Below are 24,000 nucleotides of genomic sequence, written 5' to 3'. Positions count from 1 at the left end.
TGCACTATGGCACAGAGTTTGGAACCATGTGTAATGGGTCACATGACAGAATCTGGGATGCAGCCAAATAGTCGGCACGCCTGACACACCAGCAATTTATGGTTGCTAAAACACAAGCAGGCCAGGGAAGGCACCAGCAACACACGCAAGGTCATCGATGGCAATTTCATACGAATGCTGTGGAAAAGCTTATCCTGGACATGTGACTTTTCAGCTAACAGGAAAAAAGTCATTTATAAATCCAAGCACATTCCAGAGTTTATTTAAACCATGAATCGGTGGCAAAAGTTGAAATCAGAGGTCCACATTACCTCATGCTTATGGAGAAAACTCTGCTTGGTCTACTGCCAACCTAACCTAGTGCTGCTTTTTTACATCCCTTTTAATAAGGTACGGCACAGTTTACCAGAATGTTTGTCAAGTATGCTAAAAGAAGCTACAAAGGAAAACAAGTAATAAAGGTCATCTATGACTCCAGGCACATAGCTAGGAAAAAAAAAAATATCAACTACAGAATTAGTTTTTTTTGTTTTCCTTCAAAATGCTGAGAGATCCACTTACGTCTTCTGCCTTTTGATGCATTTTGCTTTCCTGCTTGGTAAGCCTGTCCCTTGGCTGTCCTCATATTATGGTTTTGGGGCAGTGCCTTTCCCTTGCAGGGTCCTACAAAGCCACCCTTGAGCGTGCATCATCTGGGACTACAATTATAACGTATATACTAAATGCTATTAAGCTGTGCGAGTCAAATGCAAACATACAGCCCCATACACTGCTTCCTCCTCCCAGCTAACTAATGGACAGTTGCTGGTGCCTGCACTGTTCCATTGATGAGCTCTGAGAAAGGGAGTGAGTCTCCTGAAACGTGGCAGAATTTCCAACCAGGCAGTTGTTTTCTCAGGTGTCTGGGAATGAAAGATTTGGCTCAATGTCTGTTTTTGTGAATATGCATTTGTTACTTATATTTTAATTTAAAGCATGTCACCATGGTAATGCACGAGGAGAGTCCGCCCTCTTGTGTTTAATCTTGACAGTGCTCAGATTCCTCAGACTCAGAAATCTTTAGAGAGCTCCACCCCATCAAGTGACAGACACCGTGTTGCACTATGGAGCACAAAGATTTGAGCCCTGGAGGGTTGATTTTAATTCTATTGAGCTGTTCCATGGATACCATATACGTCATATGCATGCACTCCCCAAAAGGAAGTTTACTGCATTAAGGGACCCAGAGCTGGTGATGATCAAAAGCATCTTATTTGTTTGCCCCAACATATCTAGATATTTATGTACTAGGGTATGTTAAAGCAGTAACCCCACTATATTTAAAAACATTTAGGGATCTCCACGTGGGTTATACCATAATGTGCTATCCACCTCCCCCTCCCCCTCCCCCCAATATTAGCAAATTAAGGCATAATTACCTGCCAAAGTCATCATCCAGCACTGTATTGTGATCAATCTGGCGGGTCCAATAACTTCCATCTTCACCTGGTCTTCCTTCTAGGTACTGTGTTTTTAGCAGCTAGAATGGCCATGGTCTCAAAATGATAATTCCTGTGCATGTGCACGGGAGCCATATCACCGCAGCACAGATGTGGGGTCAGAAATGTACACCAAGCTGCATATGCATGGCTCAGTGTACATGATGGCTGACAGGCAGGAACAAGCTTTCATGACAGAAGAGACCAATGGATCCTGCTGCTGTCAATCAAATCCTGTGAGAAAAGAGCAAAAGGCGGGGCCAAGCCACATTGTGTGTTTGTTAATAGACGCACACAGCACGGCTTGGCCCAAATGTCTGCCCCCATAGCAAGTGCTTGCTATGGGGGCAGATACAGAAGAGAAGGAATGAACAGCACTTGCAGGGGACCCCAGGAGATTCAGGGCTGCTCTGTGCAATACCTTTGCATAGAAAAGGCAAGTATAACATGTTTATTTTAAAAAAATATATAATTAAAAATTTGACTTTACATTGAAGCTAGAAAAGTTTTTACACGTGTATGCATATGTGCAAATACACACATGCTATAAAGCCTATCGTGTTTTTTTTCCCTGACAAGAATGGCTGATGATCATAGATCAATACAGTGTGCAACTAACCTCTAAAGTCTGAGAGTGTAAAGAACTAGATTAATATAATAGATCCAAATGGCATTCTAGAAGTAAATCCAAATCTTAAATCTAATTACACTGTGGTAGAACATGGTGTATCATTAAACAACTGTTAAAAAAAAAAAAAAAAAAAAACTGCTTCCACCCTTCTCATCCACTTTATTGCATTAAGCACTGCTGACCTTCTTAAGCCTCTTTGTAGCGACTGTATAGAGCACACACTCCAACAGTAGCTACATGTCTTTGCTCAGGCTCCATTCACACTAGGGTGTTTAAAATCATGGGCGGAATCGCCAGGATTCTGCCCATAATTTGAAAACGCATAGTGAAAATGCACGATTGCGTGTTCAGGTGCCATTCATTTCAATGGCACCTGAAAACTCAGGTCGTTTTTGCTGTGACTCGATGCGTTTTTCCGCACAAACTCATCGCGTTTTAACAAACAAAATTGATGGGCGCGCAATGCCCAAAAATGGTTCTGGAATGCCCCGTGATTTTGTTCTTGCGACTACTGCATGTTTGTCACTCAAAAAAACACGCCACAATAGCGGCACACACACCCGCGTTTTCAGGTGCCGTTGAAATGGATGGCACCTGAACACGCAGTCGTGCATTTTCACAGCAGGTTTTCAAATAGTGGGCAGAACTGCAATTCTGGTAGACACGCCCTGGTGTGAATGGAGTATCAAGGCTGGATTCTTGATTTTGACCAATCAAAATATGCCTAAACATAACGCATCCACACAGTTGCAATGTGTGTGACACAGTGACAACTCAAGAGAACATTTGGGAGACTGAGTCAGAGAACTATCCCTCAAAACAAAAGTGTATTAAAAAAAAAAAAAAAAAAAAAAAAGGAAAAATATCCAGATGTTTTAAAAGCTGCAGATTTAATATTACGGAAAAATTGCATGCTATAGATTTTAAAGACGCATACTAGAATTTTAGGTCCTGTTGACATATTGCGTAGCAGGAAGGCATTGGTGTGAGTGCAACTTCCCTTCTCTCCTCTCTAGAATGCATTTGCTATATTAGTTCCTAGAATTCACAAGAGTCAATGACACTAGAAATCAGAAAATGCTGTTATCACACTGTGGCTGTCAGCACTACATTCCAGCATGTTCAGGCACCCAGGAGGCATAGGTGCAGCCCAACCCTGCTACCTGTCATTTTATGAAATACTGAAAAATGAGGTGGCTCTGCAGTACTAGTGTTCAGGACTTTATGCGCTCAGGGACATATGCTGCAGTTATGCCTCCTAGGTGCTGGGATTGAATCCGATGGGCCAAACCACATGTGTGCATATAGCCTTAAGAAGTGTGGTAGTAAAGTGCACATTACCACACAGTACAATAATGCACAGGCATATGCACGTGGAAGTGACAAACATTTTGGCACCCTAACAGAGTAAACGGCAATTTGTTTGGCTGTTTCTTGTATGATCATTGGGAGGCTTTGTAACATGCCTGATACTTGAAGAAGGGATGCAACACTCCTCCAACAGCTGTGCTAGCCAGTGCTGAAAGTGGGGTGACATTACAAAGTACATCAGAAGAATGTCAGTAGTATAACTACTACATCACAAGCCACGTTTATTTCTTCGACACCATAGTTAAATCAAGCATGCAGCCAGTAAAGTCTCAGATGGTACCCTAAAGATTTCTCACTTTATTCTCTTTTCATGCATGTTGTCCAACCCCAAGGCCTGCACATTTTATGCGGAGCACAATTTAAGGTTCAGAAATAATAAATACAACTTGCTTGAAAAAGGAACTGTTGAAACAAGGCTATGCAACAGTGTAGTAATACCTTTCCCTTCGCATGTAGTCATACAGACTGGCTCCCACCCACTGCAAGGCATATCACACTTGTTAACTCTGACAGCAGCTGTCAGATAACTGGCAGTCATACAAGACTCTTGTGTATGACACTCTACAAGCTTCATGAAACAGGGAAAAACAAGACATGCAATACTATATGGGAGGAATAAAGCCCTACAGCAGAATTCTCTAAACACAGATTTCAACATACCTAAAAACGTATAAACGGTAAGGTCGTAAAATCATTATTTTGCAAGGCAGCAGTAAATACCGCAATAGCAGCCTTTAAAAATGTATTTATAATCAAGAGCCCATAAATGAACACACTGGAATGCAAAACATACGGTTGGGCCTACAATGCACAAATTACTGGTACTAATCACAACGTGTAAGGAAATAACACTTACCAACCAATGAAAAAAACAGCCGGTTTCCAGATTGTTCAAAGTCACCAGAGACATTAATGCTCTGTCCCCACTAGTGTGACTTGTCATGCGACTTTGGACATTAAGTCGCGTGACATGTGGCAGCCCATTGATTTCAATGGCACCTGTTCCAATCTTTGCGACACAGTCACAGCAACTTTGAAAAGGTTCCTGCAATGCTATGTGACTTTCTTGGACTTGAGTGTCAGAGAGTGTAAAGTCCTATCAAAGCTGCACTAGGAGTCGCACTAGTGGGAATGGAGCCCATGAGATATTGAGGATTACAAGCAGATGCAAAATCGATGGCCGTCATGTTTACGATCCATTTAGATGAAACACCCAGATAAGGTTCTTTTGGAAAGATAAAAATAATAAACTGGGTTGGAATCGCTGTTCTGCCAAATTAAGAGCAATTTCAGGTCTCTGCCAAAAAATGGTATGTTTACATATTAAGGTAAAAAAAAAAAAGAAAATAAAAAAGAAGTGTATATTTTTTTTTTTTTTTTTTTTTTTTTTTTTTTTTTTTTTAACTCCCCCCACATCTGGATTAGCCAACTGTTGGCGTTCCTTCCAGAAATAATTTGTCATATGAAAAATTGCCTTCTCTAAAGAATAACGTTCATTGGGAACTCCAAGCCTTCAGCCACAGTGACTGATGGTTCTTGTAGTCTATTAATTCACAGGAAACTGTACGAATGCCACAGCCGTGCAGTTTTTAAATGATGACAGTGGGTAAGGGGAGAACTTCCCTGCCCCCTGTCACAGAAGGGTGGGGGGGGGCAGATAGGGTGTGTATACTGAACCTTTTACACATAAATACAGGTGTAACAAGTTCAGAAAGGTGATCTTGGCCTTAAGCACCTCAATACCTCAGCATTGTAATAGAAAAAAAAAAACCCTCAAGTGGTAAACAGGTAATTCTGGTTCTGGAAGACAGTCATTTAACTTGTGCTTCACTTCATGTGTGCATGCATACAACGTCCATGATTGTGTTGTCAGACAGCACAGATCACAGGCAAAATGCACACAGCCAATCAAGGTGTGTTGTCATTCCAGAGTTATCCCCTTCCTCCCACAACAAAAAGAAAGGGGAGGATGAAGCATTTATTTACAAAGGATCTAATCAAATGAATGGTAAGAAGCAGCAAATGCAATGTTGGGTGGTTCAATTTGTTTGCAGGGGATTTTTTTTTCCCTGAACACTTTCACCTCCAAAGACAACTCCCATTAACAAAATGCGATATGTATCCTGTTCAGAGACTCCATTTAACACACACACACTTTAGGCTCTATAAAAAAAAACCCGCGCCAAAAAATAATAAACTCCTAAACCAATGCTGCTGCTCTTTGTTGACAAACCATCAAACTTTTTTTTTTTTCTTAATATATTTTTATACTTTAGGCTCTGTTCACACCTATGCAGGTGCAACTGTGCATGCGTGTTTTTTAATTAATGGGCTGCCCTATGCACAAAAATTGCACAAAAGGACTTCACTTTTTTTTTTTTGTTAAAAAGTGTGCAGCAACAAAAAGCATGGTGCACTGGTACCGTGCATTCTAGCGTGCAATTTTCTATGCATGGTACCAAGGTTCATTGTGATACCTTTAAAGAATTAATGGCAAATTCCATTGCTGCAAGAGAGATGCGTCCTTTTTTGCACATGTTCCTGCGACCCACAAATTTATATCTAGCCTAAAAATTTTCAGTATAAGGAGGTCACCACCGGCAGCATCCATAATTCTTTCATAACAGGTGTATTTTAACAATCCTAATCCAAAAATTGTAGGGGCAGCAAGGTACTGGAATCAGATTGTTAACATGTTACTAAACCCACAACGGTAAAATCAGTCTTTATATGCAGTAAAGCATGCTTGATATACTCACTGTGCAGCCTAAGGGGTTAATCTTCTGCATTGCGTAAAAAGGCTGTTTGATCCCGACTTCTCTGATCCTCCCCTTCTTCCAGTGTCCCCCTCTTATCAGCTGATAAGACAGTGTGGAGACACTCTGCACAGTTTGGTGTGTATTGCTAGATGTTTGTTTTTTTTTTCTTGGGAGGGTGCATGTGATCAGCACAGGGCCAATCAGCACTGTCCAGACAGGTCAGGGGTTCTGCATCCTCCTAAAGCAGAAAGAAAACTCTGCCTACAAGCTTTAACCAGTGCTCTGCTGGACACTGATAGAAGTCACAAGACTGCTCTAATTGCTGATAAGAAAAGGTATTTAGCAGTTTATAGTTACTAAAATAATTGCATTTCCATGTTCTGTGCACTGTGGGAGACCGGATATAGTGAATGCAGAGTATTGGATGGTTTTAGTAACACTTTAACAGATGTTTTAAATGCCCAGCTTGCTGAACAAGCAAACAGGATAAGTTCACCTTTTTCTAACATGTTACACCTGTACACCTGTGTTAGCGCTACAGCAGCTACTGCACCTGAGTTCCCACTGTGACAGCAGACAGGGTGATCTTCTCTATATATATATATATATATATTAAATGCACTTTATTTAACCTGCAAAAAGATGTGCATTATTATTTTAAATGAACTTTTAAAAGGGACACTAAATATTGCAATTCTCCAAAAACTCCATACACCTCTACAACTTGACAGCCCTGTACTCTATTGTTCAGGAAATGGTTTCTTACATCCTCTACGATCTTCCAAACCTCTCCTTTCCCACACCACATTTGTTTGTTTGAAACAAGTAGTGCAGGTTCGTTGAGGCCATGTGCACTGCTCTATGCACACCACACATCCCATAGTTCATAGTACCCAGTCCATCTTGGCAGCAAGCAAGAGAGAAGCCATGTTCCTATATACAGTAAGACCATGGATAACTAACATTGCCACCCTATAACAGGAAACTGAATCACAGCAGTAAAGAAAGCATAGAAGATAATAAAACTCTTCTCTGCCAGGCTCAAGTATGATTTTGTGGCTAAAGCTCTCATGCAAGCTGGCAATAAGGAACCTAAGTAAACTTTCAGCTGACAACACAATAAATTTAAAAATATGCCAGCTGCAGAATACATTGAAATATGTTGGTTTCCTGGCTCTTGAATATCGGTCCTGCATAATGACTACTAACAAAACAGAAGATGATTACTGGCTTGTTAGGAAGAGGAGGACTGATGGATAATGACTGGTGAATAATTGATTAAAGATATTATGAATGATGGATAACAATCATGACAAGAATAGTAAGGCAGAAAAGAGAAGCTGCTCTCAAAGCCAAAAGACAGTTGAATAAAAGTCCTGCAGATATGGTTTTAGTATTTAAGAAAAAAAATGACTGGTGAGGGGAATAGATCATACCTAAAGCATAATAACCGGTTTCTCAGTTCTGCTTATTCCATTAACCTCTGAAAATGAAAGCAAAACTGATTGGTTCCTAATTCTTTCTCCAAAGTAGCGCGATTTTCAGCACACCTTTGATGCACCTTTTGGTGCAACTCTGATCTGACTTTACATTCACTGGACCAAAGTTGCATCGAAAGTCGTACTAAAGTAGTGCAGGAACGAATTTGAAATCGCAGATTTGAATGGTACTCACTGGGAAACATGGGGTGCGACTTGTCGTGCGACTTTGGACCCCAATCGCACAAGTGTGAACAGGCTCTTTATTTATTTCATTGGCCAGAGTACTTGCCATTGAAATGAACGCCCAAGCGCTAAATGCAGTTTGCGCTTACACCCATTTTTGCCACATTTACCTTTTGTTGGCCAAAAAGTCCCTCTCCTGAATGAAATTCTTTTATGTTCAGGAGAGGGATGTTTAAGTGACCCTAAACTCTGCTGCTGTTAAACTCTGATAAAAAAATCTATGTGTGGCTTTTATTGAGTTGTGTCCCGGGGCTTTGGCAAAAAAAAAAAAAAAACCCGCCAAAAGCTTTTGAACTCATGTTTATGGGAGCAGTATGCATGAGGCCTAAATGTCACAAACTATTGATGCAGCAGTTTACCAACCACAATTTAAAAAAAAAGAATACACTAAATGAATGTTAGTGCACACAAAACAAAAAAAACATTTTTTGGGTAAAATATTAAGTTGCGATACCTTGGATACCAAAGATTTCAAAATTTAAAGAGATTCTAAATGCTTAATTTAAAAAAAAAAAAAAAAAAAAAAAAAAAAAAACACACACACCCACCTGTTCTGTGCAGTGGTTTTGCCCGTAAACCTCCTCTTCTCAGGTCCCCCACTGGTGATCCTGGCCCCTCCCACCTGTCGGGTGCCTCCACAGCAAGCAGTTTGCTATGGGGGCACCCAAGCATGTGAACTCCCCAGCAGCTGTTCCATGTGTTGGCCCTGCCCCCTCTCTCTTCTCACTGGCTGTGAATTGCCATTGGCTCCCACAGCGGTCTCAGCCAATGAGGAGAGGGAGGGAGTCCTGGGAAAGCCAAGACTCCAGTGCAAACTGCTGGATCAAAAGGGGGACTTAGGTGAGTATTAGGGAGGGCCGGGGGGGGGATGCTGCATAGAGAAGGTTTTTTTTACCTCTATGCATAGAATGCATGAAGGTAAAAGACCTTGAGCGGTTAAAACCACTTTAAATTTGTACACGCCTGTGAAATGGCAACAAACTATGGTACCTAAAATGATCCATAAGGGAATGCTTTAAAAACCTTTACAGGGTATCAGTTTAGCATTAACTGTGAATCTTGGCCCTAAAATTATTGCTCTCACTCAGATGTTTGTGCCAATACTTAACATATATGGTGCAATCACTGTTTACATATGCATGGTGGACCTACTTGTGCAGCACTGATCATTTTGACATCAAATTTCGATTTAACTTTAGTCAGTGTTTGACTAAAATGCCATTTAGTTTTAGTCATATTTTAGTCAACTAAATCTTCAGTACCCTATTGGCAAGCTGTATTGGCTGAGAGACGCAGGCTCCCTCAGTCTGCCTCTGCCTGGGAGTTCTAAAACAATGCCCTGAAAACCACAGAAGAGGAACTCTGTTGGATTCCGGTCTGCCTGGACCTGACGTGGTGAGTGCCCCCCCCCCCCCAGCAAGGTAGCAGTGCTTAGCACTGTGTAGTATAACAGCCTCCCCAGACTGTCCAGTTCTCTGCCCTCTCGCCCATTTACTTCCCCCATCCCTACTTGCAGCCTGGCATTAGAGCGAATAGAGTTTACAGTTCTTTGGGGTTTTTCATATTGTAAAGTTTCACGTCTGTTTGTCAAAAAGCAAACATTTTTGTTTATGAAACTTTGTTTTATCAAAAAAGATGTTATATATCATAACTATTAAATCTGTAATGCTTGTTTAAAATACCATAAATAATACGTAATTAGATTTTTACTACAGGAGTTTGGAATTTCTAGAGAAATGCTTAAACAATGCATCACAATTTAACTACACCCATTAGATTTTAGTCAACTAACTGAAATTTGGAATTGATTTTTGTCATAGTTCTTGTCAATTGACTTAATTCTAATATTTTTGTTTAGTTTTCATCATTGAAAACATGCAGCTGACAAAAACTGACAAAAATTTTATTGTCAATAACATGAACACTGCACTGTAAGGCCTGGTCCACACCTATGCAGGTTGCGGTTGAATCATTTTACCAATGCGCTTTGTGTTTTCTTCACACGTTTTTGATGCAGGAGAGACCAGCAGAAACGCATTAAAAATGCAAGCACTGCATTTCTGCTGCATTTCCATCAAGGGCTACAAAAAAACGCAACCTGCTGCGGAAAAAAAAGTCTCCAAACCTTTCCAAAAAACACAGATGTGAAGGTGACCCATACGAAACCATGTTAAATGGAATGTAGTGCATTTCTGCAAAAAACTTAAAAATGTGTGTGAACCAGGCCTAAAAGTAAAGCTGTAAAGTTGCCATTGCTTTTACAATCCCATACAAAGGAAAAAAAAAAAAAAAAACCAGTACCTAGATCTTGGCTGTGGCTGCAGCCATTATCCTGAAATAACCAATGATGCATGTATTAAAACATCCTGTCAGCAAGTGGTTACGTCAGTGGTAGTAAAGTCACTTTGTATATTTGCACCTACAGGTAAGCTTACAAGAAAGCTTACTTGTAGGTAAAAATTAATATCTCCAATACCTGCACATGCGCTCTGAAGGAACAGCATACACGTACAGTTTCTTCAGAGCTGTGTGCCGTGGCTGAAACTCCCGTGCACATGCACTGGAGTGATGTCACCAGCGACTCGGCCATTCAAGAAGCCGCAGTCCACGAACCCGGAAGGAAGACTGAGGGAAGCCTTCTGAAGCGGTGACAGTGCTCCACTGGAGGACTTCGTTCTAAGGTAAATCTGTCATAATGAGCAAGTATGCAATACATACTAGCACATTATGCTCTTACCTTGCAAGATTTGTTATTTGTTATTTTTTTTTAAGTCACGTTTACTACCACTTTAAGTATATGTTTAATAACTAGTTTAAGTACTTGCATTTTACCTGGAATCAGGCTCTTGAAATTCCATTTACTGCAGAGCTTACAACTGGAAAAGCTACAAGTGGAGCCAATCAGTTGTCCTGTGGAGCTCATGTGCCAGCAAGGAACATGCTAATAGGAGGAATGAATGACAGAGGACTTCATCAGTCTGCTGTGTACGTCACATGAAAATGCCTAAGTACAGGCCCAACGCAGCCTAGAGTTAGCAGGTCCTTAAGCTGAGTACACACGGTCCGAATATCGGCCTGGTCAGCAGGCACAGTCCAGCAATCGAACTATGTGTACAGCTGTCCTTCCGACAGAAGCAGGTCTAAGGAGAGACATGCTGGAAAACAAAAAGACTGCAAGCGCTGATCAGTGTGTCCTGGCAGGGGGGGGGGGGGGGCAGTCCACCTGTCAGGACAATAGCTGAGTGGGAGAGATTGCCGTACTAACATTGTACGCTGCTGGGTTTAAAGCAAAAAAAACACTTTACGTGTGTACCAGGCATTTATCTCAGAACTGGATGGACAAATATATATTGTTCAGAATATACAGCAGTTTTCAGACATGTTTCGTCTCTCTGTATTTAGCCCTTTGACTAGAACTCTAAAACTGGCGCTCCACCCAAAAGGGGAGGCTCCACTGTACGGCTTCGCCCCCCCCCCCCCCCCCCAGCTCCCTGTAAAGGATTGCCACCTATGAGGAGGGGGGGAGATAGGGGATACCTGAATTTGACAAGTGCACACTCCAACTTCCGCTGTGATCAACTAGGTGTTCGGAAGCAGAAGTTGTCCTCCAATCCCCCCCCCCCCTTCTACCCCATAGCCTTCTTGGAAACCTGAACAGGTTCCAGAAGACTATGGGACCATTCACAAAGTGCGGCACTGCTGGCTTATGCACAGTGGGCACCAGGCTGTGACGCCGCAAGCTGTTACAGCCGTGTTCCCACAATGAAGATGCCAGGGACACAGGATGGCCGGTAAATCTGGATTGGGGTACAGGTAAGTGTTTGTTTAGCTGCTGACTTTTATTTTTAATTTTGACTGGAGCTCTGCTTTAAAGATTTGCCCCTATGAAGGCAATGGAAAAAACAGACAATAAGAACCCTTCTTCTAGTGGTACCTCAAGCGTTACCTTAGCATCATGTACTCTGTTCTCAATTGAAAGAAAAAATGTCCTGTAAACACTATATAAAAGAAAAAAATACATTAGCAAGGGGAAAAAAAAAAAAAAAAAAAAAAAATCTAAAAAAAAAAAATTATCCCTGTAAAAGGCAACTCAGCACTGGTGACATTTTGGTCAGTGAACTGACTGGCTTTGAGGCCTGTAATATATTATTTAGGATGCCTTTTAAAATGTGACTGCTCAGATAAAGGATTTGCTGAACGCATAGCTGGCTTAAATATCAACACATAGTGTTAGGTCACTTTAGAACACAAAATCACGTTTTCAATTTATTTTCATCTGTAGGCAATCACAGTATCATTTAAAGAAAACAAAATTACATAAGATTAAAAAAAAAAGTCAAAACAAAATTAGTTACACATTCAAAATATTATGTACCTTAAAATGGTTGTAAACCTCGGACACGAAATATGAAAAAAAACATATCCCTCTGTAGCGTGTACTTGTCTCAGTCCAGAGCATTAAGCCCTGGTTTATACCGCTTCGACTTGTCATGCAAATTGACAGTTTCAAACTGCATTACAAACAAACAGGTTCGACTCAGAGTACATCGTAGAGTGGAAGTAGTTCTGGAACTATTTTTGTGATTTCAGTAGTGACTTGCATAGAAATCTGTCCAAGAAGTTGCACATATGTCTGCCAAGTCATACCTGAAGTCGCACTGACAAGCAACTTTTAAATCATGCGACTTCAAGTGAAGTCGCACGATTTAAAAGTCGGATCCAGTGTGAACCAGGGCTCAGTGTCATTTCAGTCCGCTGCTTCATTCCTCTGCTATAAGCATGAGTCAATTCTGACAAGTTTTCATAACACCAGGAGAAAAAAATGGTGATGGGGAGGGCACAGCCTGTGATTGATAGCCTCAACTCTGTTTCTGTGTGAAAGGGGGGTGTGCCCAGTCTTTCCAATCAGCTCTCAGAGCTCTACTCACCGATTTTAGGCATCCTGTCCCCTACTTACCAAAGCTGGCTGCGTGGCTGTAGAGAATCAACAGCTATATACAGGTACAACTTATTTAAAAGGATTTGTTTCACCTAAGTATCACCTGAAGCTAGTCACGTCATTGAGTATATGTGAGGGCTCAAAACCACATTAGTGCATTCTCTGCATTAAGGTGTAAAAAAAATTAAAAATAATAATCTTTAGACACCAGTATCGTCTCCTCACCCCCTTTTACTTTTCTGAGAATACCCGCTGTGTTTACATTACAGTGTACAATTTCAAAGTTTCATGGGTTCTGCAAAGCATTTAACTGGAAAGTACTGTCATTAGTAGAAATCAAATGGGAGACCATTTATTCCTATGATGAAGTAGTGCTAATCTACTCTTTTTGAAATCAGGTTTTCCCTTTGATTAACTACAGTATGCTGGTGATGCTTTGAAACTGCAAGACTGCCCTAATTTATAGAGAAGAGCTGGTCCATACAGAAATGTGGCCAGGCTTTTACACACTTCTGTGCAGCTATGGCATAGGCCAGCACTGAGGGGACTTGAGGGAGGCAAACCATCGGTAAAATTCTGCAAACCATACACTAGTCCAGTCTTTAGCCAGAGTGCCTTCAGAGGTGCCTTGGCGGGAAAAATTGTACAAAAGCCAGCAGGTAGATTAAGCTTGCTGGTTAATTACACAAAGCCACAGGTCTTCATTTTCCATCATTACAACCTTCCTCCCCTGCCCCTCTCCATCAATCGGTTCACATTGGCTGAATGAGGGAAAGAAACTGAAGGAGAAGGGAAACGCTAGAATGCTAGTCAGTACCAGTAGGCTTAAAACACTCTGCACCAAATATAGAGCATGCACTTTTGGATAGGAACTGCGATCGGGTCACATGGTACTTTGGTATCATGTGATCCGCTGTGGGCAAACGCATTGCATTTACAACCTGTGTTTGAGGTGTCATTAACTTTGCACTGACAACAGCAGCAGATTGCAAGGATTTCCCACACCGGGTTCTGCAGTAAGAATCCATAAATCACCTCACAGTGTAACTGGATATGTACTGCTCTACATCTATGCTCTAATCCTTCACTTATCGCCATTTTTCTCTCTCGCACGCACTTTCCTGTATCACTAATCATAATTAGTCTTAGTGCCAATATGAATCGGAATTGTAGTTTTAAGAAACACAGTAGACATTTTTTACATTAGGTTTTCTGTGAGAGAAAGCAACTATCTATAAATTCTTCTCATATCATGCAAAGGTTCTCAAATCACTCAGTGATGCTATAATTTAAACCTTTTGACCAGACTATGCACACTAAAGTAAGAACATTCTGAACAAGCAGTAAACCTTTATTAAAAAAAAAAAAAAAAAGGAAAACAAGCCTTCATTTACATCTTTAGCTATAAGCATTGTGGAGAAATCATTTTAAAACTTGAAAAAACACTCCGGCTTTGAATCTTTTCTTCCTTTTATATTAGAACAGAATCTGTCAGGCTGGCAACCCTCTTTTTCTAAGAAGCAACAGGTATTTTTAATGTGTTAGAATACTAACAAAACCAGATTTTAGAGTTAGTTATGATCTTAGAGCTCCAAGAACAAACTGATTCACACTACAAGTAGCTAGAGAGGTCAGCGATGGCCTGAAGGCCCTTTAATGCAGGCCATAGATGGGTCGAAAACCGGCCGATTTTTCGACCGAAAAAAAAAAAACAAATATTTGACATTAAAAAGTATTGCAATTGCAACAATATATTTGTATCCGAAAAAACCATCTGTATCCAAAATGGATACAAATAGATACAATGTTGCAACCGCAATACTTTTTAATGTCAAATATAATAGCGGGGCTCTCTGCAATAATTAAATGCTGGCCGTAGACAGGAAGAAAATCGGACGATTTTTTTTTACTGTTGGTGGTAACGTCGGCCTATTGAACGACCGATTTTTCATTTTTTTGTTAAAAACCGTCCGGTTTTCTCCCCGTCTATGGCCTGCATAAGTGCTTGTTAAAGAGGACCTTCAATCCAAAATGTCTATATTTGCCCTATTGTATCCCCCCTTATTTGGATTTATTTACTTTTTTGTATATTTATGGGCCACCCACCCACCCCCTGCTGGCATTCTTACCTAGACAAAAATGATGTCAATCTGTTCCTGCAGCCTCCTAGGATATAATCCAGAAGGCATCTGCTTAAGCATACAGAACTGGAGGATGAAAGACCCACAGTATATTTTTAGGAAGGTTGGCTGCAAAAGCCAATAAAATATAGCCAGCTCCCAATCAAGTTAGAAAAAGATAGCACCCCAAGACCCAATGTAGAGTGGGGGACCAGTGAATCACAACAGAACACCACTGGATTTGCTGCACATTTCAATATATTTATTACAGACAACCCATCAGGATATATATGTAATAACTTAATGTCCATAGTTTAGGCAAAGCGAACGTTAAAGCGGTATTAAACCCAAAAATGTATTATATCGTAGCTTGTCAATCATTAGATGTGGCTGCATCAGTTTTCTTATTAGTTTTTTCCCCTCCGTTTTCACATGGTTATCTGGCCAGTAACACACCACCAGTATTAGTGAGACACCACTTTGTTAAGGAATGAGCACAGGAGGCACAGCAGACAGCAACATTGTAAGATTGGGGGGGGGGGGGGAATGTTGAATGTACTAGCAGATTTTAATACAATAACACAGAGCCAAACTCCATCTCATACCTTATCAGTTACAGCAGTTTTTTTTTTCCTTCTGAGATAAAGCCATTACATGAGCAAATAAAAGCTTATCATTTTAATCACCCCTGCCAGTGGGAAATGGTTCATCTCATCCATGTAAACTGATACATTCTGCTGTAGAGCTTGAACTTCTGAAAAACAGCAGAGTTGCTGGCTGAATTACCAGATGAAAACAGAAGAAAGCAAGCCTAAAAATGAAATGAACGCAGCCATAACATCAAAGAATTGGTAAGCTGCAATATAATAAACGTTTGCTTTTGGGCTCAATACATAAATTACTCAGCAGGTAGACTGTGCTCTATGCATGGACCTCAAGACTGCAGTTTAGTATGGACTTGAATGTAACTTCAGTTCTGCTAGCTGTTACAAAATCTCATGCAATGGAGGAAAAGAGGAAAAGACAAAAATGCAAAGTTATATCTTATGATTAGATTTACAATGGTCCAAAAGGGTCTGTGGGGGAGGGGGGGGTCTACATTTACATAGTTACACAAACACACACTAGAAAGAACATATTATTGTGCGTAAGATCATGACTACTTTTACCAGTTATTTTGATTTTGCTATACTATATAATACAGCATCATAGCTTTAAAATGTTGACCCCCCCCCCCAAAACAAAAGGGGTTTATTCCACATTAAAACATAGCGGTACAGTCATATTGCCTATGACTGCCATCATACCATTTATGAACTCAGAGAAAATATTACACTTTAGAAATCAGCAACTGGACATCGTCTGCAATAATTACAGGCAAGGAAGTAACACAATAGACTCAAATATCAAGAGACAGCAAAGGTTCATTCAAGAAAATAACCTTCCAGACAATGAAGAGGCATAGAATATTAATGCACAATACATAGCATAGAATGAACTTCTAGCCTGCCACACGTGAGCACTGACTACACTCAGCAGTCTCCAGGGAAATGAGGAAATTTCATACAGGAAACAAATGAACAACACAGTGCTGCAGTTGGAAACCAACGTAAAACAAAAAATGTAAACATCGGTTCTTTTCGTCATCTAAACCCGAACAGGAAACGCTCCCCATGCAGACTCTGATCTAATCACTTGGCTAACCTCATGTAATAGAATATTCCTGTGCTAGAATCCACATGCATGAAGCAACACAATGACTAGTGCTGACTTACAAGGAATCTGCTTTCAAGATGCTTCAAGAGAAGAGTTTCTCATGAATTCTCAATCAGCAGTGCAATGTTGCAGAATTATATTTATCAGCCAAAAAAAAAAATCTACATCATCCATAGTGGGGAGGAACAAAGAAATGGAGAGCAAAACAGTTTTGGGTACAGTGACCATTAACCATTTGCTCTCCAGAAGATTTACCCCCTTCATGACCAGGCCATTTATTGCTGTGCGACGCACTACTTTAACTGCCAGTTGCGCAGTCATGAAACACTGTACCAACTGTGGTGGTATTTGATCACCACTGGGTTTTTACATTGTTTTTATTATATTTATAAAAAAAAAAAAAAAAGACCAAAAATTAAAAAAAAACAAACAAGAAAAAAAAAATTTCCTTTTCGTCTAAAGCATATCTAATAACTTATTAGATTAGTTTATAAATTAACCGCTTGCCGCCCTGCCACTGTGTATATACGTGTGCAGGGCGGCAGTGGAGCGCAAAACCACGTTTAAAAACGGGTTCCGCGCTCCCGACACTTTCGCCGGCAGGGGGCGCGCGCGCGCGCTCCCGCCGACACGCGGGTGACACTATTTGATCCAGGAGGGATCAATCATATTTCAGCCAGTGATTTCTGGTTGAAATCACATGATCGGTCCCTGTCCTATCCTGTCCTGTGTTGACATACACACAGGGCAGGATATGATGTCATTCTTCTCTGCATGGACACATTCCGTTCCAGACAGAGAAGAAGACAATCAAAAAGTGAGTACACAAGCACTACACTACAGTTAGAACACTCTAGGACACATTTAACCCCCTGATCGCCCCCCCCCCTCCAGTTAACCCTTCACTGCCCTGTCACCAGTGTCACTGATCAGTGAAGCGATTTTTACTGATCAGTGTCGCTGGCGACTTCCGATAGAGTTAGCGCCCCTCCCAGATAGCGCCAGATTGCCCGCCAGTACACCAGTAATCCCGTTTAACCCCTTGATCGCCCCCCCCCTCCAGTTAACCCCTTCACTGCCCTGTCACCCAGTGTCACTGATCAGTAAACCAATTTTTACTGATCACTGTATCAGTGTCGCTGGCGACTTCCGATAGAGTTAGCGCCCCTCCCAGATAGCGCCAGATTGCCCGCCAGTACACCAGTAATCCCGTTTAACCCCTTGATCACCCCCCCCCCTCCAGTTAACCCCTTCACTGCCCTGTCACCAGTGTCACTGATCAGTGAACCAATTTTTACTGATCACTGTATCAGTGTCGCTGGCGACTTCCGATAGTGTTAGCGCCCCTCCCAGATAGCACCAGATTGCCCGCTAGTACACCAGTAATCCCATTTAACCCCTTAATCCCCCCCCCAGTTAACCCATTCACTGCCCTGTCACCAGTGTCACTGATCAGTGAACCGATTTTTACTGATCACTGTATCAGTGTCGCTGGCGACTTCCGATAGTGTTAGCGCCCCTCCCAGATAGCGCCAGTTTGCCCGCTAGTGCACCAGAAATCCCATTTAACCCCTTGATCGCCCCCCCTCCCCCCCCCCCAGTTAACCCCTTCACTGCCCTGTCACCAGTGTCATTGATTACAGTGAACAGATTTTTACTGATCACTGTATTAGTGTCACTGGTGACTTCCGATAGTGTTAGCGCCCCTCCTAGATAGCGCCAGTTTGCCTGCTAATGCACGGGATTTTTTTTACCAAAAACATGTAGCAGAATACATTTTGGCTTAAATTTATGACTAACTTTGAGTTTACGATATATTTTTTATAGCTGAAAGTAGAAAATATTGTTTTTTTTCAAACTTTTCGTGATTTTTTTGTTTATAGCGCAAAAAATAAAAAGCGCACAGGTGATCAAATACCACCAAAAGAAAGCTCTATTTGTGTGAAAAAAAGGACGTAAATTTTGTTTGGGTACAGCATTGCATGACTGCGCAATTATCATTTGAATTAGTGCAGCGCCAAACAGCAAAAAAAGGCCTGGTCATTAAGGGGGGTAAATCCTCTGGGGCTCAAGTGGTTAATAAATTTAGGACAAAATGTATTCAGCTACATGTCTTTGCTTAAAAAAAAAAAAAATCCCAATCAGCATATATTATTTGGTTTGCATGAAAGTTAGGTCTACAAATGACGGTATATATACTGGAATTTTTATTAATTTACGTATTTTTCACTAGTAATTGCAGTGATCAACAACTTGTAGCAGGACTGAGTGTGCAGCAGGCACGGATACTGAATGGGAACTGACACTGAGATCACCAGTGACACTAAGTACAGTCAGTGCCTAGTGTTAGCACTGATCACTGTTTAATGACACTGGGTAACAAGGGGCTAACATCTGGGGCAAAGGGTGTGTGCCTAGGAAGTGTTAGTGTGTGCTGGTTTTACTAAGGCATCTTGTTTTTTTTTCCCCTGCTTTATAGGAAATTAACAACAAGACTGCGTGTGTCACCTACACAAAGCTCTGTGATGTTTATCATCATAGAACTCTGTCTGTGGATCACTGAGCCAAACAGCGGTTTCCCACCGATTAATCGTTGGCCGGGACCCACTGATCGGATTGTGCTGTGACGAATCACAGCACAGCTGGGTCGGCAGGCGTGCGCACTACCCAGAAGTGCTGAGTATGTACTAGGAACATGATCCAGTGCAGAAGAGCTGCTCTGCCGCTGTATAACCAAGTTATGCGGTTGGCAAGTAGTTAGAGACCCTCTTGTCTGACAGACTTAAAGTGCAACTTCTTCTATACCCACTGCAAAATTTACGCTCAGCTCTTGTTTTGGTGACAAATGTAACATTTTAGATTTCCCATCATTTTCTGTCTCAGTGACAAAAGTCACCAGGACAAACTAGAGTGGGATAAATCTACCTAGAACACAGCAACAAAATCATAACATACTGTAGCTTCTAATCCTTTCTTATTCTATCCACAAATAGGAAAATTGTTTTGACTAGACATACACTTTAAAGTGGACCATGGAAAAAACAGGGCAGAGGTTCTATCCCTCCCTCACGCTGTCCAAAAACAGAAGCAAATAAAGTAAGTTTGATTTTACATAAAGGAGTACTATAGTGACAACACACATTTATGTTATATTAGTATTGCTAGATAGAGTTTTTATTTTTGAGAATTCAATATAAGCTTGCTTGAAGTCTCCTTGCATGTTGGGATTGGTGCCTGTCTGCTCTCTTTCCACAACTTCCTGAATTCCCTGCATGCTTTGCAGCTTCTTCCCTGCTGTTTAAATTTCTAAGGCCTACATATCCCATGAGACCTTGCTGCCTAAAACCAGTGATTCTTGTACTGACGCTGCCTCCTGATACTTTAAACACTTCTGTAGATCAGAAAGTAGGCTCTATGAAATGTGTGATACAGCATTGTATAGCAATGGGGCATAGTGAAAACGTGGCAGAATTCAAGGAAAGTACATTTATAAAATTTGAGCTCATTCAGATTAATAGGAGTAGGTGAAATACAATGTGGAAATGAATATACGATTTAACATTTTGACAACAGATACACTTTAAAATGATGTACAGTAGCTTGGTAAAGTAGACATTTTTAACTAAAAGTAAACATGAAATATTATATATTCAACAAAAACCAGGAATGTAAAGAGTGGGCGATAACCCCTACATCCTCCTACATGACTAAGTATTTAAACAGGGTCAGTTCTGAGGCGGGCAGGAAATGACATTTGAAGTGGGCTGAGCTTCAGGTCAGAGAAGCCTGGACCAGCGGGTCATGGATGTTTATGTCCTGAAAGTATTAAGATGAGGAGTGGAGTGTGCAGGCTGAATTGGGACAAACTCCAGACTATTTTGAACAGTGACCTCTGTGTTATCCATTTCATGCTGCTAATTATCACAATAATACAGTGGAACTAAACTCTCTCTCAATATTAACTATTCTTAATTCATATGCTACTAGCATTAGTAAACAGAAAAAAAAGTAATGATTTAAACTTTTTTTTTTCTAAAACGCTTCTTCAGTTGCTACCTGGTTTCTGGCCTAAGCCAAAATTATGTCATACATCCCAGGAGTCTTAGTAGGCATTTTTTTCCCATTCAACTGGGGGAGGGGAGGAGTTCTCAGCTAACCACAATGGAAAAACGTATGAAATCCGGCGCTTTACCAGGACCAATAGCCCAGAACTACCTTGATACGTAATGCAAATATGTAAGGGAGTCCTTTTAAGTCCTAATTACTCTTACAGAGTCCTTATAAGTCCAAGAATAACACAAGATCCCAAAAAATCGAAAGAAGCACAGGCGGCAGCTGTCCACAGAGCGTGACCAGCTCTGTAGGGAAGAATAGGAGGCGCCAGCTAAGTGCAGTATGTGTATAAAGATGGTTTATTAAAAGCGGTTAAAAACACAAGATGGCTAAAATGTCAGACATCAGATAGTAGGTCCTTAGCTCAGTCCATTAGCAGGGTCCGCTGCTGTCATTCAGGCTGAAAGATGGAATAATGGAGCTGGGACACCCTGTGTACATCAGGAAGTACACCGGAACTAGCATGGAACGCACAGGTGGAAGTGACGTCACCGGAAGGAGCTCCGTTGGTTACACATACTGCACTTAGCTGGCACCTCCTGTTCTTCAATTACTCTCAGCTAAGCACACTCTCCTGCCTGCATGCCTGGCCTAAGGGTAGATGGATCCCAGGAAGCAAATACTACATGAATCATCTGCCCTTGCTCAAGATGGCCACATCTAGAAACACTATGGGGGTGTTTTTCAAAGGGATTTCTCAACAAAAAGCACGCTAACAAGGGTAGATGGGCGAGTTTGTACATTTTAAAATAATTAAATTGCGTTGTTAGTTTGTGATGCTAAAATACAGAACTTCTGCTCTAATAGTTAAATGGTGTTTATATCGCTAGGACTTTCAAATTTAAACAGATGCACATTTGCTAGTAAATATTCTGTAGTCTATACAGACAGAAGATGCTGCTCTAGAATCCTCCTCACATGTGAAGTACTGCATCATTCTCAGCTATGCTGAAAAAAACACCACTGCTAACAGAAAGCATCAAAGCAATGACTCATCCTTTATCACACAGCTCACTACAAGGTTTGAATCAAACAAAACCACAAACCAAACTTTATCTGCTGTGCCATCTTTTTGGATATTTTTATTTGTTACTGCTATGACCCCATTATGGAGATTTTTCCCTCACTTCCTGGCACACGGAAAAGACTGACTAGTACAAGAAGTGAAGGGGTATTTCATTAACAGGGCTACAGACAATAATAAAAAACCAGGATATAACAGACAGACACCAAAAGTATTGGGACACCCCTCTAAAATCACTGGATTCAGCTGTTCCAATTACCTCCATGGCCACAGGTGTATAAAATCAAGCACCTAGGCATGCAGACTGCTTCTACAAACATTTGTGAAAGAATGGGTCGCTCTCAGTTCAGTGAACTGGAGAGCGATACCGTGATAGGTAGCCACCTGTGCCATAAGTCCATTTGTGAAATTTCCCTGCTACTAAATATTCCACAGTCAACTGTTAGTGGTATTATAATAAAGTGGAAACAACTGGGAACCGCAGCAAGTCATGAAGTGGTAGGCCAGGAAAAAAGACAAAGCAGAGTCAGCACATGCTGAAACGCACAGCGCACAGAAGTCACCAACTGTAGTCAATAGCCAAAGACCTCCAAACTTCGTGTGGCCTTCAAATTAGCACAACAGTGCATAGAGAGCTTCATGGAATGGGTTTCCATGGCCGAGCAGCTGCATCAAAGCCTTACATCACCAAGTGCAATGCAAAGCGTCGGATGCAGTGGTGAAAGGCACTCCGCTACTGGAGTAGTGCAGACATGTTCTCTGGAGTGATGAATCACGCTCTCTGTCTGGTAATCCGATGGACGTGTCTGGGTTTCACGGTTGCCAGGAGAATGGTACTTGTCTGAATGCATTGTGCCAAGAGTAAAGTTTGGTGGAGGGGGAATTATGGTGTGGGATTGTTTTTCAGGTTCCAGTGAAGGGAACTCTTAACGTGTCAGCATACCAAGACATTTTCGTCAATTTCATGCTTCCAACTTTACGGGGACAGTTTGGGGATGGCCCCCTTCATGTTCCAACATGACTGCGCACCAGTGCACAAAGTTAGGTCCATAAAGATATGAATGAGCGAATTTGGGATGGAGGAAATTTACTAGCCTGCACAGAGTCCTGACCTCAACCTGATAGAACACGTTTGGGATGAATTAGAGCGGAGACTGTGAGCCAGGCCTTCTTGTCCGGCATCAGTGCCTGACCTCACAAATGCTCTTCTGGAAGAACGGTCAAACATTCCCATAGACACACTCCTAAACCTTGTGGACATCCTTCCCAGAAGAGTTGAAGCTGTTATAGCTGAAAAGGGTGAGCCAACTCAATACTGAAAAAAAAAAAAAAAATTATATATATATATATATATATATATATATATATATATATATATATATATATATATATATATATATATATATATATATATACAGTCATGGCCGAAATTGTTGGCACCCTTGATATTTCTCCAGGAAATCATGTATTTCTCACGAAACGTATTGCATTAACACATGTTTTGCTATACACATGTTTATTCCCTTTGTGTGTATTGGGACAAAACAAAAAAAGGGAGGAAAGAAAGCAAATTCGACATAATGTCACACAAACCTCCAAAAATGGGCTGGACAAAAGTATTGGCACCCTTTCACAACTGCGGATAAATAAGAATGTTACAAGCATGTGATGCTCCTGTAAACTCACCTGGGGCAAGTAACAGGTGTGGGCAATATAGAAATCACACCTGAAAGCAGATAAAAAGGAGAGACGTTCACTTAACCTTTGCATTGTGTGTCTGTCTGTGCCACACTAAGCATGGACAACAGAAAGAGGAGACGAGAACTGTCTGAGGACCTGAGAACCAAAATTGTGGCAAAATATCAACAATCTCAAGGTTACAAGTCCATCTCCAGAGAACTAGATTTGCCTTTGTCCACAGTGCGCAACATTATCAAGAAGTTTGCAACCCATGGCACTGTAGCTAATCTCCCTGGTCGTGGACGGATGAGGAAAATTGATGAAAGATTGCAACGCAGAATAGTCCGGATGGTGGATAAGCAGCCCCAAACATGTTCCAAAGACATTCAAGCTGTCCTGCAGGCTCAGGGAGCATCAGTGTCAGCGCGAACTATCCGTCGACATT

General features: G+C 41.2%; 1 protein-coding gene across 6 annotated transcripts in view; it reads right to left on the bottom strand.

The window, feature by feature from the left end:
• Positions 1 to 24,000, bottom strand: part of SLMAP (sarcolemma associated protein) — a 239,621-nt gene that overhangs the window by 167,875 nt on the left and 47,746 nt on the right. The gene's annotated exons all lie outside the window — the stretch shown is intronic.

This window comes from Staurois parvus, unplaced genomic scaffold, assembly GCF_062004578.1.
Source record: "Staurois parvus isolate SC_StPar_1 unplaced genomic scaffold, SC_StPar_1.0 ptg000209l, whole genome shotgun sequence".
In the NCBI taxonomy this organism is placed as follows: Eukaryota; Metazoa; Chordata; class Amphibia; order Anura; family Ranidae; genus Staurois; species Staurois parvus.
The sequence above is the reverse complement of the archived record's forward strand: the minus strand, read 5'-3'. Positions and strand labels throughout refer to the sequence as shown.